The sequence below is a fragment of the Balaenoptera musculus genome, chromosome 9 (genome assembly GCF_009873245.2).
Source record: "Balaenoptera musculus isolate JJ_BM4_2016_0621 chromosome 9, mBalMus1.pri.v3, whole genome shotgun sequence".
NCBI lineage: Eukaryota > Metazoa > Chordata > Mammalia > Artiodactyla > Balaenopteridae > Balaenoptera > Balaenoptera musculus.
Genome location: NC_045793.1, coordinates 76998340 through 77012554, shown reverse-complemented (window position 1 = coordinate 77012554; position 14215 = coordinate 76998340). Strand labels below are relative to the sequence as shown.

General features: G+C 41.0%; 1 protein-coding gene and 1 non-coding gene across 2 annotated transcripts in view; one reads left to right on the top strand and one right to left on the bottom strand.

Annotated features, from left to right (window-relative positions):
• The window catches only part of IGF2BP3 (insulin like growth factor 2 mRNA binding protein 3), a 148698-nt gene that overhangs the window by 63384 nt on the left and 71099 nt on the right, over window positions 1-14215 (top strand). The window lies entirely within an intron of this gene.
• LOC118901410 lies at window positions 1615-1722 on the bottom strand. The gene has a single exon (XR_005021383.1). It is a non-coding gene; the product is annotated as a U6 spliceosomal RNA (small nuclear RNA).

The window sequence follows — 14215 nt, the reverse complement described above, 5'->3', positions numbered from 1 at the left end:
CCCTCTCTGGAGGACAGGGGACGGGGCTGAAAATTGCAGGCTTCTGATCATGGCTTGATCTTTCTGGTGACCAGCTCCCAGCCAGGAGCCATCCAAGAACCTACCTAGAGTTTCCTGAGTAGAACAGGAGATACACCTAGTGCTCTTATCACTTAGGAAATTACAAGAATTTTAGGAGTTCTGTGCCAGGAAGAGGAGGGGTTGAGGCTGGGAGACCAGTATATGTATTTTCTATTATCTCACAGGGGTTCGCTGAACTTTTTCAATCTATAGGTTTATATCTTTTGCCAAATTTGGGGAATCTTCAGTAACCATATATATATTTTTTAACATCTTTATTGATGTATAATTGCTTTACAATGTTGTGTTAGTTTCTGCTGTATAACAAAGTGAATCAGCTATATGCATACATATATCCCCATATCCCCTCCCTCTTGCATCTCCCTCCCACCCTCCCTATCCCACCCCTCTAGGTGGTCACAAAGCACTGAGCTCATCTCCTGTGCTATGCGGCTGCTTCCCACTAGCTATCTATTTTACATCTGGTAGTGTATATATGTCAGTGCTACTCTCTCACTTCACCCCAGCTTACCCTTCCCCCTCCCCGTGTCCTCAAGTCCATTCTCTCTGTCTCCATCTTTATTCCTGTCCTGCCCTTATGTTCATCAGAACCATTTTTTTTTTAGATTCCATATATATGTGTTAGCATATGGTATTTGTTTTTCTCTTTCTGACTTACTTCACTCTGTATGACAGACTCTGGGTCCATCCACCTCACTTCAAATAACTCAATTTTGTTTCTTTTTATGGCTGAGTAATATTCCATTGTATATATGTGCCACATCTTCTTTATCCATTCATCTGTCGATGGACATTTAGGTTGCTTCCATGTCCTGGCTATTGTAAATAGAGCTGCAATGAACATTGTGGTACATGACTACTTTTTTGAAATATGGTTTTCTCAGGGTATATGCCCAGTAGTGGGATTGCTGGGTCATATGATCGTTTTAATTTTATTTTTTTAAGGAACCTCCATACTGTTCTCCATAGTGGCTGTATCAATTTACAATCCCACCAACAGTGCAGGAGGGTTCCCTTTTCTCCACACCCTCTCCAGCATTTATTGTTTATAGATTTTTTGATGGTGGCCATTCTGACCGGTGTGAGGTGATAGCTCATTGTAGTTTTGATTTGCATTTCTCTAATGGTTAGTGATTTTGAGCATCCTTTCATGTGTTTGTTGGCAATCTGTATGTCTTCTTTGGAGAAATGTCTATTTAGGTCTTCTGCCCATTTTTGGATTGGGTTGTTTGTTTTTTGGTACTGAGCTGCATGAGCTGCTTGTATATTTTGGAGATTAATCCTTTGTCAGTTGCTTCGTTTGCAAATATTTTCTCCCATTCTGAGGGTTGTCTTTTCATCTTGTTTATGGTTTCCTTTGCTGTGCAAAAGCTTTTAAGTTTCATTAGGTCCCATTTGTTTCTTTTTGTTTTTATTTCCATTTCTCTAGGAGGTGGGTCATAAAGGATCTTGCTGTGATTTTTGTCATAGAGTGTTCTGCCTATGTTTTCCTCTAAGAGTTTTATAGTGTCTGGCCTTACATTTAGGTCTTTAAGAAATATGGAACGCTTCACGGATTTGTGTGTCATCCTTGCACAGGGGCCATGCTGATCTTCTCTGTGTTGTTCCAATATTTAGTATATGTGCTGCCGAAGCGAGCACTTCAGTAACCATTTATTCAAAGATATGTTCAGCAAATATTTTTCCTTTTTCCTGTCTTTCTGAGATACCGATAACGTAAATTAGGCTTTTGTTATTTTCCCACAGGGCTTCGAGCGTCTGTACATTTTTTCTCTCAGTTGTTCAGATTGAATAATTGCTATTGATCTGTCTTCGTGAGCAGTGACAATTTCCTTTGTTGTTTCCAGTCAGCTGTTTTGTTCATCCAGTGAGTTTATTTAGGGTTATTGTGTTTTGGTTCTAAATTTTTATTTCTTTTATACCTACTGTTTCTTGGACATTTTCTTTCTGTTCTTTTCAAGAGTGCTCACCCTTTGTGGAACATTTTTCTAATAGTTTCTTTAAAGTCTGTCAGATAATTCCAACATCCGTGTCATTCTTGGCATTTGCATTTGTTGATTACCTTATCCCCTACGACGTGAGATTTTCCTAGCTCTTTATATAAGTAATTTTGGATTGTACCTTGAACATTTTGAATATAATATTATGAGACTCTGGATCTTGGTTCAAATCCTATGGAGAATGTTGATAATTTCATTTTAGAATACAATTTGACCCAATTGGCTTCAGGCTGCAAGTTGCAGCCAGCCTTCTGTGGATTATGGTTCCAATTTCACTTCATTTTTGAAGCCTTTGAAGTACTCTTTGGATCTGTCTCATGTGTGTAACAGCACTCAGTGGTGGCCAGTTTGGGACCTGGGTGATGATCTCTCCCATGGTTCTGCTCTCAAAGTCTTGGGTATGCTGTTTGTTTTCTGATGCAAGCATGTGCATATTGGAGCTAAATCCAGGATTTCCTAAACAACTTCATGCAGTTGCTTTCCTGAGCTCCTCCCTTTGCATGATCTGATTAGTACTTTGATTCCCAAGGGCTTCTCTTTCTGGTTCTTCAGCCAAAAAAGATAGGGCCTTAGTTACCCTGCTTGGTTGTGCACTTCTCATGACTACACTCATGTCTGGGGCTAAGTGGCAGGAAGACAGGGGCAAAAAAGCAATAGGATTCAACCCACCCCCTTGGAACCATAGTTCTTCCCCTTCATCAGAGTTTTAGGTACCCCTTTCCTGCTCTTCAAGCCAGAGCTACAGGACTTCTCCTCGAGTTCTGTCTGTGCTCAGTAACAATTTCCAAGTTTTAAACTGCCCCAAGTCCAGGCTGGGGCATACCAGAGGGAAGAAGGGCAGAATAAATCATCTCACGTTTGGTGGTACTTTAAATTCCCCGCTCCACCTGCTATCATCTACTTTTCTTTTTTTAAAAAAATTAATTTATTCTTTTAAAATTTATTTTTGGCTGCGTTGGGTCTTCGTTGCTGCACGTAGGCTTTCTCTAGGTGTGGCGAGTGGGGGCTACTCTTCGTTGCAGCATGCGGGCTTCCCATTGTGGTGGCTTCTCTTGTTGTGGAGCACGAGCTCTAGGCGCGTGGGCTTCAGTAGTTGTGGCTCGCGGGCTCTAGAGCGCAGGCTCAGTAGTTGTGGTGCACAGGCTGAGTTGCTCCGTGGCATGTGAGGTCTTCCCGGACCAGGGCTGGAACCCGTGTCCCCTGCATTGGCAGGCGGATTCTTAACCACTTCCCCACCAGGGAAGTCCCTCATATACTTTTCAGAGTCTTCAAATAGTTGCGTCATACATTCTGTCCAGATTTTATCATCATTCCATGGGAGAAACAGGGTAGACTATCCCCACTCAGTTTATAGTTTTCTTGTTACTTTGAAATTTCAAGAGGTGAAATTATCTCTTGAGAAATAAATGATATTGAATCATTTATTTCTTTTTTTTTATTTTAATTTTTATTTATTTATTTATTTATTTATTTTTGGCTGTGTTGGGTCTTCGTTTCTGTGCGTGGGCTTTCTCTAGTTGCGGCGAGCGGGGGCCACTCTTCATCGTGGTGTGCGGGCCTCTCACTGTTGCGACCTCTCTTGTTGCGGAGCACAGGCTCCAGACGCCCAGGCTCAGTAGTTGTGGCTCACGGGCCCAGTTGTTCCACGGCATGTGGGATCTTCCCAGACCAGGGCTCGAACCCGTGTCCCCTGCATTGGCAGGCAGATTCTCAACCACTGTGCCACCAAGGAAGCCCGAATCATTTATTTCTTAAGAATAGAGCAACTATTAAGTAACTTGCTTTAAGGTTTTTTTTTTTTCTCATAGGTAACCCTTGGTTGAATTAAGGCTGAGCAGGCACTTAGCTATCATTTACAAAAAGAAGCTTGTATTCAAACTGTCCATGTGATCCAGTACTGGAGATGTGTGTGTAATGCTAAAAGAGAGATAATTTCACATTTAAATTTATAAAAGCCTTCATTTTTTGCTCTTTTCCTATTGCTTCCCACCTCTGACATTAATGAACAGAATATTCAAGGTTAACATGCGGGAGGGAGAAGTCCCCAGGCAGGGGGTTTAGAACAGTAAACCAACTGGGAATGGCAGGGCACTCTTAATCCTGTTTCTAATTTTAGCATCAGCAACCAGAGAGGCAGGGTTGCCTCAGTACTCGGGGTATTTTTTTCCCTTTTGTACTTTTGTATTGCTGAATGGCCTACTTGGTCTTACCCAAAAATACAGTCTTACTATTTAGAGTTATTCTCATGTGGGGATGAGAAAGGCTGTAATTTTCTGTGGTCTTCCCTAGATGTGTAGTATACGTGCACTGACACCTTCTCAGGATTCCTCAGTTGTTGGTTCTTACACACAAAAGGAGGTGTTCAGTAAGCATTAGTTGAACTGATGAAGTCATGTGATGCTTTTCAGAGCATGACCATAATCCAAATAGAGATCAGTGTTCATCTTGATAGATTCTTTCTTGGCCTAATGTTGTTTTGTGTCACTCTTCCTCCATGTACAAGTGTGTATAAAAAGAATTAAAATCGTTTCATTAGCTTAGTTGGATTGATGGTAGTGAATTGATATTTCAGTCATTTTTCTTTTTAACAAGTCCTATATTTGATTTGTCCATTTTCACTCATTTTTAGGCTCACAATTACATTCCTAGCTCTTATTCCCCTCTTTTCTTTACTACTCTGCCTTTAAGTTTTAGATCAACTTAGTAGCATACACGTGGGGGGCCCTGACCATGGGCAGGGCAGGATGCTAAACTCTTCAGGAGTCTCATTTGATTCATCCAGTCAACCCTAGATATCGAAAGGAAATAGTGCTATCCTGACTTTAGGGGGGTGGAGGGGAGGTAGCTGAGAAATGGCAAGACTTGCCTAGGTTTTACAGCTAACATTGGATGAGTGGGATTCAGACCAGGCAACCTGACCTTAAAGCCCCCTTTTTAAACTGCAGTAGTTCTGTCATCTCATATGTAAAAATAAGAATGTGACCTCTCACTTCCCCTGCAAGTCTGTTTGTGACTTGCACCACTAACTTCATCAGTATGTTTTTATTTAGATATACTATAATTTCTTACTATGTTTGACCTATAATGAACACTGAGATATTTAAATAAAGAGACTTGCATTTTCAACCCTCAGACCTGCACCCTCTTTTTTTGTTGTTTGCTTGCTTGCTTTTATTGCTTATTTTATTGTATTTTTTTTGGCCGCACTGTACAGCCTGTGGGATCTTAGTTCCCCGATCAGGGATTGAAACTGGGTCGACGGCAGTGAAAGCCCGAGTCTTAACCACACTGGAACACCAGGGAATCCCCCTGCACCCTCTTTTTAACAAGCATTTTCTAATGTCCCAATTACAGTCCTGAAGTGAAATTCACAGAAAATATAATTATATATGTATTTAAATACTTTAAAATATGTAAAATTTAAAAATCAGTATAATATCCTAGTGATACCAGAAAGAAGAAATAAAAGGGAAATAGTTGATACAAAATAATTTTTCAGTACATAAACACTTGGGCATGACCAGAGCTTGAGGCATAGTGAAATAATCAAGTACTTGTACAGTACTTGTATTATTATAGACTAATCCTCAGCAGACCAGTACTGGTGCTGATAATATACAGGTATGACATGGGCGACTCAACGTTGTGTTGCTCTCAGTTAAGCGATTTTCTGTAGTGGTGATAAGCAGGTCAAAATATAATTGTATATTGATTTACATGGTGGTTGCAGTTTTGGAAGATAGAGTATATATTAAAACTGAGCAATAAATACTTAGGGTATATGCTCAGAAAAATTGGGCTTTTTGTGTATATGAATGTCAAGGACCTTGAAGAACTGTGCGGGGCTGGGGTGTGTCCGCTGTGTGAGGTTGCCCTGCACAAATCAGGATGTGTGACATGTCTGGTCTCTGCCTGTCCAGTGTTCGTGAGGCCCTCTTTCCTCACCCCAGAGGACCCACAGTTTTCTAAAACCACCCCCGAAGTGGTCAGGTTTTCTCCATTGAGAATTACTGCTCTAGGTCATTCCTTCCCCAGCTTCATGGAAGGATGAGTTTTTTGTTTGTTTGTTTTATTGTTTTGTCTTGTATTTTGGCCACACTGTGTGGTATGTGGGATCTTAGTTCCCCAACCAGGGATTGAGCACAGGTCCCTTGCATTGGGAGCGTGGAGTCATAACCACTGGACGGCCAGAGAGGTCCCAAGGATGAGGTTTTTAAATTTCTAATCAATCACTGACATTTTATAAAATGCAAAATTTGTTAGAAAAATGAAATTTTAAAGTCAGTCAAAAAGACAAGTCCTGGTCTTTATTCTTAGATTTAGCAGACATAAAATTCCTGGCAATCTGCCATAAAAATGTCTTTCTTCCTTTCTCCCTCTCTCTCTCCCTCCCTCTCTCTCTCTCTCTCTCTCTCTCTCTCTCTCCCCCTCTCCCCCTCTCTCCCCCTCTCTCCCCCTCCTCCCTTCCTCCCTTCCTTCCTTCCTTCCTTCCCTCCTTTCTTTCTTCCTTCCTTCCTTTCTTTTTCTCTTTCTCTCTGTCTCTCTCTCTCTCCCCCTCCCCCCCTTCCCTCCTTCCTTCCTTCCTTCCTTTCTTTCTTTCTTTCCTTCTTTCTCTTCTTCCCCTTCCTTCCTTCCTTCCTTTTTCTTTCTTTCTTTTCCCTCCCTCCCTCTCTCTCTCTCTCTCTCTCTCTGTCTCTCTGTCTCTGTCTCTGTCTCTGTCTCTCTCCCCCCACACCATGCAGCTTGTGGGATCTTAGTTCCCTGACCAGGGATTGAACCTGTGCCCTCGTCAGTGAAAGCGCTGAGTCCTGAGTCCTAACCACTGGACTGTCAGGGAATTTCCCATAAAAATTTCTAAATGTTTAATCTCTACTTCTGAACCTACCTTGCCATGGTGTGGTCTCTTTATCTCAGTCTTTCTTTCCCTGAAGTCACCCGAAATGAATGTATGTATCTGAAAAATTCTTCCTCTTGGAAGATTTTTTTAAAAATAAATTTATCTTATTATTTTTTAAAATTTTGGTCTGCTTGGGTCTTTGTTGCTGCACACGGGGTTTCTCCAGTTGCGGTGAGCGGGGGCTACTCTTCGTTGCAGTGTGTGGGCTTCTCATTGCAGTGTCTTCTCTTGTTGCAGAGCACAGGCTCTAGGCGCACGGGCTTCAGTAGTTGTGGCGCGTGGGCTTCAGGAGTTGTGGCTCGCGGGCTCTAGAGCACAGGCTTAGTAGTTGTGGCGCACGGGCTTAGTTGCTCCGAGGCATGTGTGATTTTCCCAGACTAAGGATCGAACCTGTGTCCCCTGCATTGGCAGGCGGATTTTTAACCACCAGGGAAGTCCATCTTGGAAGATTATAGTTGCATTCTCCCTAGCCAAATGCTCAAATGTTTTATTCCCAACACCTCCTTTGTTGTCCATAAATATTACTTTTTACAAAAACTCTTGTTTAATGATGGAAGTGAACTTAACTGCCTTCACTATCAGGGATGCTTTTTTATTCCATGACAGAAATTTGCGGTGTAATTTAACAGGCGTATCTCAAACTGGTTTTGATTTCTCGTTAGCTTTATATACTTAAAATCCACCGTGTTTTCTCCATGCACTTCCACAGAGAAGCAGTGACTTTTCCAACCTTAATTTCAGAAGACTTCCTGCAATGTTTTTCATACCGTGAAGAGTCTTAGTGATTGAAAATATTTCTTATAACAAGCCAAGAAGGGTCCTGGATCATAAAATGCCACAAGCAGTTCACATTGGTGACGCTGATGACAGAACACCCTCAGCAGGGGGCCTGCACCTGCTTCTCCTGAGAATCTGTGGGGAGACTGAAAGTACTGCCTGAGAGATTGGATGCTTTTGGCACGGTGACTGAATCTTAAATGTGACCAGCTTGTTCTTCCTACTTTTGGGTTACTCTGGAACAGCAGAACAATTGTCTGATTTTTGTAGGGACCTTCCTTCCAGTGTGAGTTAAAAATCTGAGTTTTGATAGCATCCTGAATACCTCCCCTCCTCCAGCTGTCTCTTCACACGCGGTCCTTCTGCTGTGATGCATACAATTGGCTTTGGCCTGTGTTTGTGTAAGTGCCTATGGGGTGGACCCAGGCACAGAGTCACGAGGTGGCCTTTGAAGTTGTTCTCGAGTGAACTGGAAATGCTTGGGCCTTGGGGTGTTTCTTAAAATTTTTGGTGCATGTAGCAAATGCAGTTTGGTGGAAGGACATGATTCTATTGTCTATCTTGCTTTGTAAGGCTGGGTCAGCCTAGTTGGAACAGCCGCCTGTGGTTGTGATAGCTGTGTGGCAGAGGTGGTGGTATGCTTTGGGAAAGCTCTGTTGACAGCACCAGCTCTCAAGATGTGTGTCCTGAGGAGCAGGACACAGTCGTCTGGGGCTCTCTGAGACCAAAACCACCTGTTCAGATATAGCTCAGATACATTTTGTTTTTTGACTTCTACAGAGTGGAGATGTGTTCATCATCTTAGATAGATTTACCTATATATGATCAGCCAGAAAAGCAATATAATAATTCGGGTGGAGAATTTTTGGACATTGTCTTATTCCATGATCCTCTATCCTAGAGAAATGGGATACAGGAGACATGAATGCTTCTTCAGTTGCTCAGTTCCCATGTGCCTCTCATACACACTGAGAACATGTTTAAAGGTGCATACTTTTTGTCACGTGTTCCATAACCACCAGTCAGTAATATGATATGGTGTTTGACTAAAGAAATAACAATTTGTTCCAATGTTGGGGGGAAAACTGGTTCATCTGGATTTAGTGGGTGCTGTGGACTGAATGTTTGTCTCCCCAGAACTTATATGTTGAAGCCCTAATCCCCAATATGATGGTATTAGGAGGTGGAGCCTTTGGGAGATAATTAGGTCATGAGAGTAGAGCCCTATGAATGGGATTAGTGCCCTTATAAGAAGAGACACAAGAGATGCTTTCTCTCTGCCATGTGAGAATATAGCAAGAAGGTGACTGTCTATAGATCAGTAAGAGGGCCCTCACCAAGAACTCAACCAGGCTGGCACCCTGATCTTAGACTTCCAGCCTCTAGAACTGTGAGAAATAAATTTCTGTTGTTTAAGCCATCCAGTCTTTGGTATTTGTTACAGCATCCTGAGATGACAAAGATGTTGGGGAAGGTGTCGACACGTGGTATCTTCCTTAGGAATTTTATTTTATAGTTGAATTTTTTCAGTTTAATTTTTATTTTATATTGGAGTGTAGTTGATTTACAGTGTTGTGTTAGTTTCAGGTATACAGCTAAGTGATTCAGTTATACATATGCCCATTCTTTTTCAGATTCTTTTCTCATATAGGTTATTACAGAATATTGAATAGAGTTCCCTGTGCTATACAGTAGGTCCTTGTTGATTATTTTATATATAGTAGTGTGTATAGTTAATCCCAAACTCCTAATTTATCCCTCCCCCGACATTTGTTTTCAAAGTCTGTTTCTGTTTTGTAAGTAAGTTCATTTGTATCATTTTATTTTTAGATTCCACATATAAGTGATATCATATGATATGTGTCTTTCTCTGACTTACCTCACTTAATATGATAATCTCTAGGTCCATCCATGTTGCTGCAAATAGCAGTATTTCATTCTTTTTTATGGCTAATATTCCATTGTATATATGTACCACATCGTCTTTATCCATTCCTCTGTCGATGGACATTTAGGTTGCTTCCGTGTCTTGGCTAATGTAAATAGTGCTGCAATGAAAATTGGGGTGCATGTATCTTTTTGAAGTATGGTTTTCTCCAGATACATTCCAGGAGTGGGATTGCTAGATCACATGGTAGTTCTATTTTTAGTTTTTTAAGGAACCTCCATACTGTTCTCCATAGTGCCTGCACCAATTTACGTTCCCACCAACAGTGCACGAGGGTTCCCTTTTCTCTACACCCTCTCCAGCATTTATTGTTTGTAGACTTTTTGATGATGGCCGTTCCGACTGGTGTGAGGTGATTCATTGTAGCTTTGATTTTATTACTCTAATAATTAATCACATTGAGCATCTTTTCATGTGCTTTTTGGCCATCTGTATGTCTTCTTCCTTAGGAATTTTAAAGTGACTTTTAAAATTATGTAGTTTGAAAGATTCCAAATATACACATATAGAGAAAATAGTATAATGAACCCCCATGTACCCAGCTTTAAAGATTATCAGTATTCTGTTCTTGTTTTATCGATATCCCCTAATTTTGTTGGTTTTTTGGACTATTTTAAAGCAATTCAGGGGGGATTGCTGGCACAGAAAATTTGTTTTTCATGCTAACATAAATGTAGGTATATTAGTTTCCTATTGCTGCTGTAAGAAATTACCACAAACTTGGTGGCTTAAAACAACAGAATTTTACTTTCTTACAGTTTGAGAAGCCAGGAGTCTGAAATCAGTCTCAGAGGTCAAGGTGTTGGCAGGGCTGGTACCTTCTGGAGGTGTGGAGGAGAATTCATTTACTTGCCTTTTCCAGTTTTTAGAGGCTGTCTGTATTTCCTGGCTTGTAGCCTCTCCTCCAGGTTCAAAGTGCATCACTCCAGTCTCCGCTTGTGTTGTCACATGGCTTTCTCTTTGACTTTGATTCCTCTAGTGCCCCTTTTGTAAGGACCCTTGTGACAACATCCGGCCCACCTGGATAATTGGGGATAACCTCCCTAGCTCAAGATCCTTAGTTTAATCACATCTGCAGAGTCTCTTTTGTCATGTGAGGTAACATTCACAGGTTTCAGGGATTAGGAAGTAGACATATTTGGAACCATTATTCAGCCTGCCATAATAGGACCTCACTGCGGTCAGCTCTCAAATGTCAAATAAATGGTAGGGCCACGATCTCAAGAGTGGGGGCTGTAATCACAGGGAAACACATGAAGATTAAGCGCTTCAAAACCTAGTGAGATTTCTGTTCAGAGTACAGCTTGTCATTTTGCACAGCAGATGTGCCATTCCTGTCAGAAAATGAGGAAGAAGGAGGTACATGTTGCTGAATAACTGGTGCCTTTTCGTACATAACAGAAAAGATAGCTACAGTCCAACATCAGATTCAAGGTGGTACTGGTGCATGCCCCAGCTCCGGCTTGACCTTGTCCAGCCCACAAAACTGTGGACCTAGGGTCATTTTTATCTCTCTTCCCTGAGCTGCAGAGCCTAGCCCCTGCTTGCCTCTGCTTCTCTTGTTATAAGCCTTTATTGAACTTATTTGCATCCCTACTATGTGCTAGGGCTGGATCTGCTGCATGCATTTTCACTAAAGGTTTTCAGTGCTTTGCTTACTCTCCACATAAATTTGAAGATGTGTTTTCATAGAATATAAGGAAGAGGTGATGGGGCTTCCGTGTCTGAACATCAAGCCCCAGAATGATGGATAGGAAGACTGGGGGCTTTGTGCGAAGGTGACTCAACCATACAGAGCCTTTTTCCCATCTGTGGAAAAGAGATTAACAGTATGGCCCTTTCAGGGTCACCATGAGAACCAGCAGATAACACAGGTGCCTCACCCCATAGTTTATTATGAATTAATAAACTTCTTCAATGGATTTTGCCCTTTGGCTGAAATTTTCATCCTTTGGCTCTGCTATAGTGAAGTAACTTTACTTTTCCTCAACCCCATCACTCTCTTAGTATCAGGGCTTTTGCATACATGTTTTCTCTGCCTATAATCCATTTGGTTCTTTCTGTTTTTCTTAATTCCCATAATTACTTAGCCTTTAACTTAGATGTCATTTCTTTCACAAAGCCTTATATTTTTCTGCCATACCTGGATTAGGTGTGTACCCTATATTTCTCTTATACTTAGCACTATAGCACCACTCAGCACTTGATATTTTAATTGCCTTCTGACTTGTTTCTATTCTCCCATCGGACTCTAAAACTTAGGGGCCAGGGGCTGTGTCTTCCCCGGTGTTGTCATCAAAGACCCAGAACAGAGCCTGATATAGACGAATGGTCAGTGTTCACACACATCTCTTGGTTGGAAACTTTTTCAACTCTGTAATAGATTTAAACATTTTTTTAATAGTTAGTTTGCTGGATTTTACGGGGGGTGGGGTGTTGGGAGGGATGGAGAGGGTAGGTAGAAGAAAATAGGATATAAGTTTTTTGTCTCAGGTCATTGAGTTTGCTGAAGGAGAAATCAGTCACTGAAGTCTTCTAAAAAAATGGTGTTGAGCTGTTTGTTGTGTTTTTTGTTTGTGGATTGTGGGGTTGGGCGGGGGAGCAAATTGAAATCTTCCTCCAAGCTATGTTGGGCTCTTTGCTAGCAGGGAACAAGTTGTGTTTTAGAGAGAAATCTGGTATTTTATCTTGCTTTGGCTACTTGTTTTATAAGTAGTTCAAGTGTTTTCGGTTAGTTTTTCTAATAGTATTTTACCTTAAAATACAGCTTTCTAGTTTTTTTTTTTATAACTTTAAAAAAAATTTTTATTATTTTTGGCTGTGTTGGGTATTTGTTGCTGCGTGCGGGCTTTCTCTAGTTGTGGAGAGCGGGGGCTACTCTTCGTTGCGGTGTGCGGGCTTCTCATTGCGGTGGCTTCTCTTGTTGCGGAGCACGGGCTCTAGGCACGCGGGCTTCAGTAGTTGTGGCACACGCGCTTCAGTAGTTGTGGCTCGCGGGCTCTAGAGCACAGGCTCAGTAGTTGTGGCGCACGGGCTTAGTTGCTCAGCGGCATGTGGGATCTTCCCGGACCAGGGCTGGAACCCTTGTCCCCTGCATTGGCAGGCAGATTCTTAACCACTGTGCCACCAGGGAAGCCCCCAGCTTTCTATTTTGGGTAAAATTCAGTTTCTTATTTTTTTCTTTTTCAAAGAAAAACATCAGACCTTGTGTTGAAGAAATGAGTCACAGGGAAGTTGGAAGCATCATTGAGTGATGCTCCCTATGGCTGTTACTGCGTGGGCTGTGTTCCCAGATGCCGGCCTCATTAGGATGGATTAATGCTAAGTCCTACTAAGTTTACACCCATTATTATCCACGTTCTCCTTTCTCAGCAAATTTGATGCCCATCAGCTCTGAGCACGTTCTGTGCACTTCCAGTATTGTTGAACATTACTTGAAGTGGCCCAGCTGAACAAATATTTCTGATTTTAAATACTCTTCATGACTTCTTTTCCATAAGACATGACTTAATCATGTTTCTTTCCTGCTTAATTAAACGTGGGCAAGTCTTTGATCAGACACAGCTTTATTTCTGTATGCTAGAAATTTTATCCTGACTTGATATTAATTGATGCTTGTTTAATAAGAACCTTTGCTCATATGCTTCCCTCTGCTTCTAGAGACCGAGCTTTGTAGTACATGATAGAACCTTACTTTCTACTGGATGCAGCTTGGTGTTGTCTGTTACTGAGCTTCAGGGTCACCTCTACCTTATAGTGTATTTTATGGTTTTAATTTTACCACTGACTTCATATTAGTTTTTTTTTTTTTTCACATACACACACTGTATTTTATTTTTACAAGAGATAAATAGACTGACACCAAGCATTGTACTTGGATGACCACAACAAAAGCAACAATGATTGCAATTACCAAACATGAAACACACTCATACTATGTCATAATATTGACATTCAGTCCAGTAATCCTCCACTGTAACAGCTCCTTTACTTTGCAGTGAAAATTGATTTGTATATTCTTTGCCTCTGAGTCCTTGTGGGATTTTTTTTTTTTTTAATTCAGGCAGAAAGTCACAAAAATTATACTCATCCTCATCAGTTCACTCAGTCCCATGAATTAATTTTTTTTTTTCATCTTGGTCTTTTGTTAGCACTTTTATGAGTTCATCAGTTTTTCATTAGAGTTCTGAAAATGCTTATTCATTCAGTTCAGCAGTACAGTCAGTTACCAGAAACCTGTACTTGTCAGAGTCTTTTCCATGAATTTCTTGAAGATGAAACCCTTTTATAGGAACATATTTGCAAAAGCATCAGAGTACACCCAGAACTGTCTGTAAATGACAAAAGACTTAAAAATGACCACGGTTAAAGATTTGATGAAAGTTCATAATAATGCAGTTGACAAGAAAATTAGTTATTTCTGAGATATACATTTTAAAGTAATAACTAGGATTATGACTTATAACATTATACCAGAACATATAAGATTTTTAGAAATTTCATGTAATGTCT